The sequence below is a fragment of the Acomys minous genome (assembly GCF_964271855.1).
Source record: "Acomys minous genome assembly, chromosome: 3".
Classification (NCBI taxonomy): domain Eukaryota; kingdom Metazoa; phylum Chordata; class Mammalia; order Rodentia; family Muridae; genus Acomys; species Acomys minous.
This window is the reverse complement of record NC_140485.1, coordinates 88963127-88975576: the sequence shown is the minus strand read 5'-3', so window position 1 is coordinate 88975576 and position 12450 is coordinate 88963127.

Sequence of the window (12450 nt, the reverse complement as noted above, 5' to 3'; positions counted from 1 at the left end):
GCCTTCCAGCATCTACAGAAACTCTTATAGTTTTAAACTCTTCCTTAAATACATATTGGTACATTTTAATGATTAATGTTTTTAAAGCTGTGAAGTTTAAAGTAAGATTTTCTAAGAAAGATGCTTGGTTTAATTAAGAGTAAACCTACACATAACTCACTGGGAATGAAGTATTGAAAGTCTGTGCATTCTTGATAAGCGTTTCGCTCATCTGTCAAGGGAAGATGACAAGATCATGCCTTATATTTTGCTAATGGATTTTCTCTGGTAACAAGCCCAAAGCTTGAAGCAATCCAAAATTATTACACATTCCCTTTTCCAGGATATTCATATCAGTTTTTTTCTGTTATTTTATTCTTAAATGCAGATTTGATTACTATTCTACATGTATTATTTATATTTTATACTTGTTATGATGTAAGAATAAAGAAGTCAGTGATCTAGAAATTTTTGTATTCATGTTTCATATTTTTTCACAAAAAGTAAATTTACAATGCACTTGCAATGGAAGTAAGTTTGAAATTAGTAGCTCTAACATGTACAAGTCTTTATTTTGAGCAAATAATAAAAAATACAATGAAATATTACTGAAGCTATATGATAACAAAGCACTAGATAAAGCTATTTAATATTTATATTATCTCTAATTATTTTAATTAAAGTCACTTAATGATATACATGATATAAAAGTGGATAGGGAAGAGTAGGAAAAGGTGTTAATAGAATAAAGTAAAGAATGTCAATAGAGAGGTGCAGAATGAGAAGGATAAATGAGAAAATAATAGCAGAGATATTTTAAAAGGCCATTAAAAGGCACATAATTTTATTTACCTAAAATTATATGTAATACATATAAGTGTATGTGTACATATATTCATATAAAGGTGAAATGAGGATTTGACATTATGACTAACAATGTTCTTCACATAGAATAACATAACCCTTTGTACGAGGCATGAGAAATTCTCTTTATAGTTGGTGGTCAAGAGAATCCAAGATGCCCCCAAAGCAACATAAACCATTTCAGTTGTCATTGATTTCTTTTTAGAGGTTGAAGGGAAATCTTTATTACTGGACACCATTCACTTCAGACATGACACAGAGAACTTAAGCTGGATACGACCTGAAAGCTTCCTTGTTGAGGTCTAGCTTTCTAATTACTAAGAGATGACATACAATCTCAGAAAGGAAAATAGCAACTGATAGATTCATCAAACACAAAAATCTCCAAGAGTGCACTATATTAATGAGGCTAAAATAGTGGCATTCATATCTTGGCCCCTAATCAACAGCTGTTTAATTGTACTAAAGCTAAACAAAAGTGGAATTATGCCTATTACAGGGAACTGAGACAACTTCCTTACCAACTACTTAGGGTTTGTAAGATCATGTGATGTAGAAGAGAATCTACTCCTGCCATTATTACTATACCAGGATATTTTCTAACTGGATTCTAAATAGCTATGCTTATGCCCTTTGATAAGAGTAGCTTTCACCTCACATCAAAGAATGTTCTGTTTTCAGTAGAAACAGACTTTTACTGAAAAGTAAAATTTGTAAAGATATGAAGTTCAATTGAACATGAGGTGCAAAGTTGCAATTTATATATTAATAACAGATGTTCAAGGTACATGGCAAAAGAGGGAACAGAAAGACTGTAAGTGTTAAGGAACCAGAAAAAACCTCTTTATTATTTTATCTTCTAGAAAACTTCTGCAAAGAAATAGGATGGATGCCAAAACAAGACTTAAACAAAAGATGTGCTAAAACAGGCAAGATAAGTCTAATGAGACCCCACCCACTAACAAAGAATTACAAAGAATTAAGAAATTATGAGGGTAGGAGAAATAGTATTTCTTAGGAATGAATCTCCTAATTGTCCAATACCAAGTGGTTAAACATGAACCAACATTAAATGTTCACACCATGCTGAATGTATATATTTGCTCATATAAATATATATGCAACAAATAACAATTTAAGAAAAAGAGGCCATGAAATTTATGGAAGATGCATTGGAAGAATTGGAGGAATGAAAGAATGGAGGGATACTTAATTTCAATTTTAATTATTATTTATAGTTATTACTTTAAACAAAAATTAAAAACCAAAAGTACTACATGCAAACTAAACAATTTTTATAAAAAGATTACAAAAGTAAATGAATTTTAATTAAAAATTGCTCTCCTTTTATGTTTATTAATGGATAGCATTTGTTATGTTCTAGAACTAGGAATCCTATAATTATGCAGTAATTTATTCATGTACGTATGGAGAAAACATGTTTATAACTTTTTATTGACAAAGTTATACAAAATATTCAGGCATTATGATAGTCCTCTAATATTAACAAGATGTTCATAGAAATTAGACAAAGTGACAAAATGTACTGAGAAAGATTTCAGGTCAGACTTATCAGAAACACCAGACATTTTCTTTATTTTTATTAAAGCAAACTAAAGTAATATATTCTTGAATGGTTCTGATCAGAAGATAGAGTCTGAGCAATTCACTACATCTCTGTCATTTTTCCAACAGCCTTTAAATTCTTCTGGTTATATTTTTCATACTATATATCCAAGACTCCTTGAAATATCTAAACCTGGTCTGTTGACTCAGTAGCATTATAAATAAATTAGAGTGCCTAAATACAGTGTAGTCTTCATTAACTCCTCTAATTCCAGTTACCATTACTATATTGAATAGAGGACATTTTAATATTTTATATTTAATTTGTTTGCTTTAAAGCAAAATAAAAAATTAAAAATCTTAGCATTTCAATCAATAAATTTAACCTAATACCCAAAGATTGTAAATTATACTTCAGGGAACATCATGGAAGAAAGAACAGAAACAGTTTAAGGACCATAATACCAAGAATTCTGTTATACAACACTCTCTCCTATTAATGGCTACATAAGAAGAAGAAGACCTAAATAATTGCAAAATACTAGACATATGTTAGGACATGGTCCAGGAATGGAGTCATGTGAAGAGATTCTGAGTGCTTTTGAAAACAGTCCAAAAAAGAGTCTTGTGACCTCAGGTTCTTATCAACATGGAATTATTCTTGGGATTTGTTTTCATGCTCCTCCAAGATATCCAGATAGGAGTGCATTTACTTCATATTTTTCATAATTTATTGACATTGTTGTTTAATTCAATGTATAAATGATATTTTTGTGTCTCTGTGGAAAAAGTTTTGTTACATGCTTCTTGTCATTCTAAATACAGATTTAACTCACGAGGAATTCATTCATGTGCATCAAGAGCTATTATGTTAAAAGAGTTTAGTAGGGATGTGAGCTTCTTGGAAGAATTTGGTATTCTGCAAGGTATATACCATGATACATCCTAGCATTGTTCCCAGTCTCTGAAACTCATTCTTTCTACAGTGCTACATCTCTGAAAACTCTGCTTAGTTTAAACCCTACTTTCTGAGTATTTACCCACTCTGATTGGACAGATTTCCTACAGGATATTTACCATGATGCTTTGCTCTTCAGATGGATCAATGATTTCATTATTCCTAATAATAGCTTTATACAAATTCTTACTTTGTTCAATCTATTTTAGAAATAAAAACTAAAGAGTTGACATGATGTTTATAACTCAAAAAGTTCTTGTGTGCCCTTCCAGATGCCCAGTAGGAGACATGTTTCAGGAATATTTGTGACTCTATAAAATAAATGGTGCTACAAATTCTGATATGCACCTTAAGTATATCCAAGTTGTTTTAAACTTCCCACGAACACAAAATATAATGAGGTACCATAATGTCTAACCTAAGTACAAACCTTAAGATCAAAATTACAAACTATACAAATTATACTTTCTCAGTTTATGGCACAAAATACTGTCACTCTAAATACCTGGCAAATGTGTATCAAGTTAAGCCCTAATTTTAAAAAATGTATATGTGCTTGTAACCTCTGCAAGCCTATTAAACTTTAGGCCTTGCCAACCTTTATCATTATGAACTCTTTATGAACTTATGTAATTGATATATAGATCATAATTATTTAGTTTTAGTGAAAAAACATATAACATGTTGTATTTTAGAATTAATCTGTTTTTGTGATGCCTTTTTTGACTATGAAGTAATTCATTTTCTGAGAAGTATAAAAGCTCTTACCAAACAATAAATGGGGTTGAAGTTGAAGTGTTTAACTTCATTCATGTTTTTCTCTTGAATGTGTGTGCTAGTGGTTTATTTTCTATCTCTCTCTTATTTCTTGTATTCCTGTAGTTTCTTAAATAACTCTACAAATGCAGAACTCCACTATTAACAGGTATATTTTAACCTGCTGGAGATCTCTGCATAGAGGCCTATCTATAGATCAAATAGCCTTTTTATAACCCCTTGCAGCTTTTGGCTAAAACACACTTTTACAGTCCTGGCTGCAAGAAAATAGTGGTCCGTTTATGTTTTCCTCCTTAGCATCAGTGCCACCAGTCCTTAGTCACTAGAGAAGGAATCATCATCGCTGTCTCATCTTTCTTTCTTTTTCAGTTGTCTCTTGTGTTCAGCTGCCTGAGCCATCAGCTCCCTGAGCCAAGAGATGAAATGAACCCTAAGAAGGCAAGCTTTGACTTTGCATCCTTTCTCAAATTATCCCCTGGAACCCACCAAAAAGCAGGGGGCTTTGAAACATGATCTTTCTTAATCCTCAGAATATAAATTGTCCTATAGTCTAAAATAATTGGCTATTTTGTGAAGTTCTAATCCACCTTATTTCTAGGCTCCATTCTTCCAGATCCCACTGCCTTTATAATTGTGATAGATAAACTAACAGGAAAATGAAAAATTTGGGAATTTTGTCCTGGCAAATATACATGCTAATGACTATTGAGAAAAGGAGAATGACCCTTTCCCAAGGATGACCTCCATTATTAGTTGACTAATGGAAATGGTCAGCCATAAAACCGTATATGAAAAAACAACAAAAATGGACTCAGCCAGTTCTATTTATATATTTGTAAATCATAGCTGCATATATGAATATGTAACAATAATATTAAAAGAAAATGACCTGTCAATTTAAGAGTATAGAAAGATGAGAATGGTCAAGATGAGCAAAGTGGAGGAAAACAGTGTAATTCAATTTCAATGAAGAGATGTTAACAATAATTTGTCCTAAAGTTAGTATTCTATGGTACAGATTAATTTAATTTTACCTTTAAAATAGAAAATTAATATATTATTTATTTATTCATTTACTTATTTATTTATTTTGTTTTTTTTTAAGATAGGTTTTCTCTGTGTAGTCTTGAAGAAAATATCTCTAGAAGTGTGAAAAAGGCCATCATTGCAAATTCTGTTTATGAAAAACCAAAATCTGTACTGCTACTTTTCTGAATAGCTTACCTGTTTCCATGATTGTATATAGAAGTGACATTCTAGAGTCATTTGTCTGGATAGTTAACTTTTCTTATGATTTTCATGTATTATCAATTTAGTGATGTAGATATTTTGAAATTTTGCCTCTTCGACAAATGTATCAATAAATTAAATAATATAGAAAGTTTTTTCTGTCTTTTGTTTTTGTTGTTGGGGTCTCCCTTGCATCTATCCTGGCCTCAACTTTTCAATGGCTGTCTTAATTCCAAGATCCTAAGAGAGGTAATCAATTATCAACCAAAATATTTATCTAGATCCCACTTTTAGGAAATAAATAAGAAAAATTACTTTTCTGCTTTCACACATAATTTCAAATTTTCCTTCATAATGTGTAAGTTAATTTACAATGTAATTACTTATGCTTCCAGGTTATTTAATCAATTTTTCTCTCTGCTGATATAATACACAAAATAAGGCTGTTGTGGAGGTAAAGAAAGTTGAGTGAACATAACTGACTGTATTGTGTAAATATATGAAAGGTAAATGAACAAATTTAATCATTGAAAAACATTAAAAAAAATAAGGCTGCCCCTTAGAGAGAAGTGATGTAAGAGCAGGCAACAGGGTCCAGGTCGAAAACAGTGCCTTCTTCCCTTAAAAAGGTACTCACATGAAAGTTGCCCTGTCTATTGGCTACATCAGGGCAAGGGGCCTAGGTCCTCTCTGTGTGTGGCCAGCCACCCTGGGTTTCGATTTGTTGGCTCTGTTGCTCTCATGGAGTTCTTGACCTCTGAATGCTTTTATCCCCACTCTTCCATAAGACTCCCTGAACTCTGCCCAAAGTTTGGCTATGAGTCTTAGCATAGGTTTACATGCTCAGCAGGTTGGAGTCTTTCAGGGGACATCTACAGTACGCATATGAAGTTAAAAATTGTTCTTTCAAGGTCTATAAAGAATTATGTTGGCCTTTTGATGGGAATTGCATTTGTATCTGTCTATTGCTTTTGTAAGATGACCATTTTACTATGTTAGTCCTACCAGTCCATCAGCATAGGAGAGCTTTTCATCTTCTGATATCTTGTTTAAGTTCTTCACAAAATTGAAGGTGTTTTGCACAAATATTTCATTCTTTTGATTCAAGTTACATCATGATACTTTATGGTTTGGGGGACTATTGTGAAGTGTGTGGTTTCCCCTATTTTCCTTTCAGCCTAACCATTTGTCTTTTGAGTTGATTTTCTATCCAGCCACTTTGCTGAGGTGATTGTCAGCTGTAGGAGTTCCCTGGTAGAATTTTTTGGGTTACATATGTATATTATCAGATCATTCACTAATGTGCCTTTGACTTCTTCCTTTTCAATTTCTATCTACTTGATCTCTTTTGGTTGCTCTTGCTAGTACTTTAAGTACTACAGTGAAGCCATATGTAGTGAGTGGGTATCCTTGCCTTGTCTTTGATTTTACTAGAATAGATTAAATTTCTCTGCATTAAATTTGAAGATGGCTATAGGCTTTCCCTATATTAACTTTGTAATGTTTAGGTGTGTGCATTGTATCCATGGTCTTCCCAAGGTTTTTAACATGAATTATTGTTGAGTTGTACAAATTTTTTTTAGTATCTAAAGATATGATTATGTGTTTTATTTCTTTCAGTTTGTTTACATGGTGGATTGCACTGATGAATTTCCATATATCTAATCATCCCTGCATGTCTGGGATGCAGGTAACATGGTCATGGTGGATGACATTTTTATGTGTTTTTTTATTCAGTTTCTGAGTAATTTTTTGAGTGTTTTTCTGTCATTGTTCATAAAAGAAATTGCTCTGAAAAACTTTTTCTTTGTTGGGTGTTTGGGTGGTTTATGTGTCAAGGTAACTAATGTGTCCTCATAGATTGAATTTTGTAATATTTCTTCTGTTTCTATATTTTGGAATAATTTGACAAGTATTGCCCTTTTTTGAAGGTCTGGTAAAATTCTGTGCTGAAAATCATCTGATCCTTGGCCTTTTTTGTGTGTGGGGTTGTTGGGAGATTTTCATGACTGATTCTATTTCCTAGGGCGATATAAAACTATTTAATTTGTTTAAGTGATCTTGATTCAACTTTAGTAAGTAGAATATATTTAAAAAATTGTCCATTTCATTTAGATTTTTAAAATGTGTGGCATATAGTCTTTTGAAGTAATACCCAATGATTCTTCTGATTTTCTTAGCGTCTGTTGTTATGTCCCTCTTTTCATTTATGATTTTGCTGATTTGAATGGCTTTCTACATTTTAATTAGTTTGACTAAAAACTTGCCTATCTTATTGATTTTCTCAAACAACCAGCTCTGGGATTTGCTGATTCTTTGAATTATTCTTGTTATTTCTAGTTTATTGAATTCAGCCCCAATTTTGATAATTTCTAGCCATCAACTCCTCTTGGGTATGTCTACTCCTTTTTAATTTTTCCCCTAGGGCTTTATGGTGTGCCATTAAGTTGCTGGTATGAGTTCTTTCAAATCTTTTTATGAAGGTATTTAATACTATGAACTTTTTATTTAGCACTGCTTTCATTGTGCCCTGTATATTTGGGTATGTTGCACTTTCATTTACATTGAATTTTAAGAAGTCTTTATCTTTTTTTTTTATTTTTCCCCTGATACAATTGTCACTTTGTAGAGATTTGTTTAGTTTCAATGTGTAGGCTTCTTGATATTTCAGCAGCTGTTGGAATTGAGCTTCAGTACTTGGTGGTCTGATGGAATACAAGGGATTATTTCAACAGTCTTGTACTTATTGATGCCTGCTTTGTGAAAGACTATATTGTCAATTTTGTAGATGGTTCTGTGAAGTTTTGAGAAGACAATATATTTTTACGTTTTTAGGTGAAAGGTTCAATAGATGTCTATTATGTCCATTATATTCATGGTATCTGTTAGTGTAATTATTTCTCTCTTTAGTTTCAGTTTCATTCAACTGTCCTTAGATGAGTGTGAAGATCTTAGGGTGTGGAGATTGATGTGTGGTTTAACTTTTATTAATATTTATTTTACAAATGTAAGTGCATAGATGTTCAGACTTGAGATATTATTTGGTGTTTTCTCTTTGATGAACATGAAGTATCCTTCTTCATCTTTTTTGATTGATTTTGCTTAAAAGGCTATTTTTTTAGATATTAGAATTACTTCTTGAGTCTGTTTGCTAGGTAAATCTTTTTACAGCCCTTAACTCTCAGGTTCTATGTATCTTTGTGGCTGAGGTATGTTACTTATAAGGAGCAGAATGGTGGGTCTGGTTTACACATACATTCTATTAGCCCATGTCTTTTTATTAGAGAGCTGAGTCCATTGATGTTGAGAGATATTAATGACCAGTTAGATTCTTTTGAATTGATATTGACTGTATTAGTATGTATGTGTGTTTCTTTACTTTGTGTGTGTGTGTGTGTGTGTGTGTGTGTGTGTGTGTGTGTTTGTGTGTGTTTGTGTGTGTGTGTGTGTGTGATTAACCTCTTCAGGTGGGAATTTTCCTCCAAATATCTTTTGTATGGTTATGATTGTATATAGATATTTTTTCAATGACTGCCATCGGTGCCTTAGATTTTCAATATAGTTGTCCAGGCACTTCTGGATTTTACAGTTTCTACTGAGAACTCAGGGACGATTCTGATACATTTGCTATTATATGTTACTTGGCCTTTTCCACTACAGTTCCCCTCTTTTTAATTAACTAATGAATTTTTGTTTTCTGGGACAAGGTTTCTTTGTGTAGCCCTGGTTGTTCTGGAAAAGCTCTGTAGACTAGAGTGGTCTCAAACTCACAGAGATTTTCCTGCTTCTGCCTGTCAAATGTTGGGAATAAGAGCATAAGCTACTGCTATGCCTCATTTGCAATATTATTATATGTCAGAATCTTTGAAAAACATCTCTTGAGTCATTGGTGTTGATTTGATTAATATTTACTCACCCATTAGAGATGCAAAATCATAAATGATGACATTGTTTTTCTCCCTATGAGATTAATGCTTTTTATATATCCTTTTTATAATATTTATATTTATTATTTACATTTTGGGTACAAGTATACAATATATTTTGATAATATCCTCTGTATACTATGCCTCTAACTCTTCCAGATCTCCCACACCAAATTATGCCTGGCTTCATTTCTTTTCCTTTTGGAACTCTAGTTTTATTTTTGTTATTTTTTTTTCAAAATGACACAAATATGAGTCATCTTGGAAGAGAAAGCCAATAATAAGAAAATAATTTCATAACATTTACCTATATGAAATTCCATGGGGACATTTCCTCTAATAATAACTGGTACAGAAATACTCAAGGCACAGTACGTGCTGGCACCCCTGCATAGGTTAGATTTGAGTTACATAGAAAAGCAAGATTAGCACACAATGGGTACGCCTCAGTTTGTAGAATTCTTCCATGATTTAAGTTTTTCTTGAGTTTCTTCACTGATCTTCCTTCATGAAGGACTATAAACTGTAAGATGACATAAGTCTTTTGTTAAAAATTGTGTTTGGTCACGCTATTTATCAAAGCAAGAAAAACAAACTATATCATCATTTTTTCTTCATTTTCTCTTTGAAAAACAAAACATCAAGTTAAATTAGTGCTGCTGTATGTGCATTAAATGTGAACAACCCTTAGGGAATGATCAACCGACCAGTGGCCATATACAGTGGAAAAGTAACTATCCCTCTTCCAGAAGCCATCAACTGCCAGCTGTCCCTCTGTTAGAGCATCAGAGCAGTTCTGCAGAGACTGTTTGACTTCTTATATGCAACATCTATGTCATATCTAGGAGACAGCATTTTACAGGTCTGCCCATCCAACAACGGGTTTTACATTCTTCTACCTTCCACTTCTGTGATCTTCTTGAACATTAGGGTAAAGAAGGGAGGGTGATACTGATGTCCTCATCTATAGCCAAGTCCTCTGTCATTTATGCTAAGCACTTTAACCAGTTTAAATCTGTCAAATGGTAAAAGATCATTTGAAAAAGGTTATGGACAGTGCTAAATCGTGTGTATAAACATATATATTTAGAATACAACTTGGCAGCATGACTGAATTATACTATGTTACATATACGTCCTATGGCCTTCATGGTCATGAGATTTTCCACAAACTTTCAGTTTCAAGCATGAATTCTTTTTAATGAAACAGGCTTTAAATTCATTTAGAAAGATTTCACTACTCCATAACATTTATAACATTATTGCACCACTGGACCCATCTTAACTAGTAGGTGCAGTATGTTAGCATGCAGGATTGAGGACTATATTAGAACATTGACATCTTATATGCTCTAGGATGCAGATATGTATTTTCTATCATGCTGAATGATAGTAGAGAAACAAATTCTGGTCAGCTCACATTTGATTATTCCATATGCTGAATTTAATATGAGTGTTATTTTCATCAATGGGATTCTCCCAAATAGTTATAGTCATCAACCAAGAACAATGAAAATATCCTGTTTTGTTCTGGTATCTCTGTGGTTTCCCTGACCAATAACTTGTAGTGAGATAATCCATGCTTGCCACTGATATTATATATATATATATATATATATATATATATATATATATATAGATTTTACATATATACATTATATATATATATATAGATTTTACATAATAATTATAGTATTTTAATGCTTTAAACTTTCTTCATTTTGTACATACTCACTGTGAGTCATCCACAAATTTTTCAAATACTTCTATCAATATTTAATTTTAACTCTATTTTTATGTACATTCAAATGAATCTGATTAGTAATTTATAATATTTTCACTAATTGACCTTAAAATTATCCCTTCAAGGAGCTACAAACATCCTATGAGGATAATTATGGATATGTCAATTACTCAATGTGAGTATATATATATATATATGTAATTTCCAAATACCACCTTCAACATTATAAATAACTATATTTATACCAGTTAATTAAATGAATTAAATGCAGTAAGTTATATAGTTATATACCTAAGTATCTTAATATCTGAGTGTGAAATCAATTTTTTTTACATCTGAAACAATCTTCTGATACATGTGCAATGTAACTTGAGAATGATAGTAGGAAACTAAGTTTTCTAGTAAATATCATGCCAGCCAAAACTGCTTTTCTGCAATGCTTTCTTGTCTTTAAGTATACTAAAACAATGTTGGCACAGAGTTTGTGGAAGAAACCAACCAATATTTGATTTAACTTAAGGCCCACTCTAAGATATGGAATCCATATAAAACTCTACTTGGGAAAAAGAAAACAAAACAAAAAGATAGCCCAGGGACTGATAATAGTGGTCTTATAAACAAACAAACAAAAAGAAGCACCATAAAAATATTGTAATAAAATGACTACTAAGCGCAACGATCATGGGAGATCATTTTTCCTGCAGTAAGTGGGAACAAACACAAATGTGCACAACCAAATGTTATAAAAAGTATGATAAATCTGGGAACACTCAGCCCTAAGTGGGATGTCTCTAGGATATACTTTCCTTTGGGGTTCAGGGAGCCCCAAGAAAGAGGAGGCAGAGAAGGTGAAAGTTCTGGATGTAACAGAGGACAACATGAAAATGATTCCTCTAAATTGACAGATTAAAAGTTAACAGGAATTTGAACAAGACTGAAGCTGCATGCACAGAGCGTGCGGGTGTCTGTAATAGGACCTCTGCATATATATGACGATTTCCAGTTTAATTTTCTCAGGAGTTCCTAAGTGTATAAATGAGGAGGTTTCTGATTCTGTTGTTTTCTCCTTGCTACATATTTGTTTTGTCTAATTATCATATATTAATCTTTTAAAATTTTTTCATCATCTTATATTTTATTTTACATTACTATTATCTCTTAGAAACTTATTTTTCTAATGAGTGACAGAAAGGGAGTTGATAGGATGGGATAAGAGGGGAGGAACTGGAAAGAATATCAAGATGGAAAACTGTATTCAGGATTTATTACGTGAGAAAATAATCTATTTTCATTTTTAAAATATAAAGAAATTTGTATTGTTTCTTGAAATGGTCACCAGAAATCAAAATATTAACAATGAAAATTGGTTGCACTAATTTCCTGGCATTGTCAGCTCAGCACATATA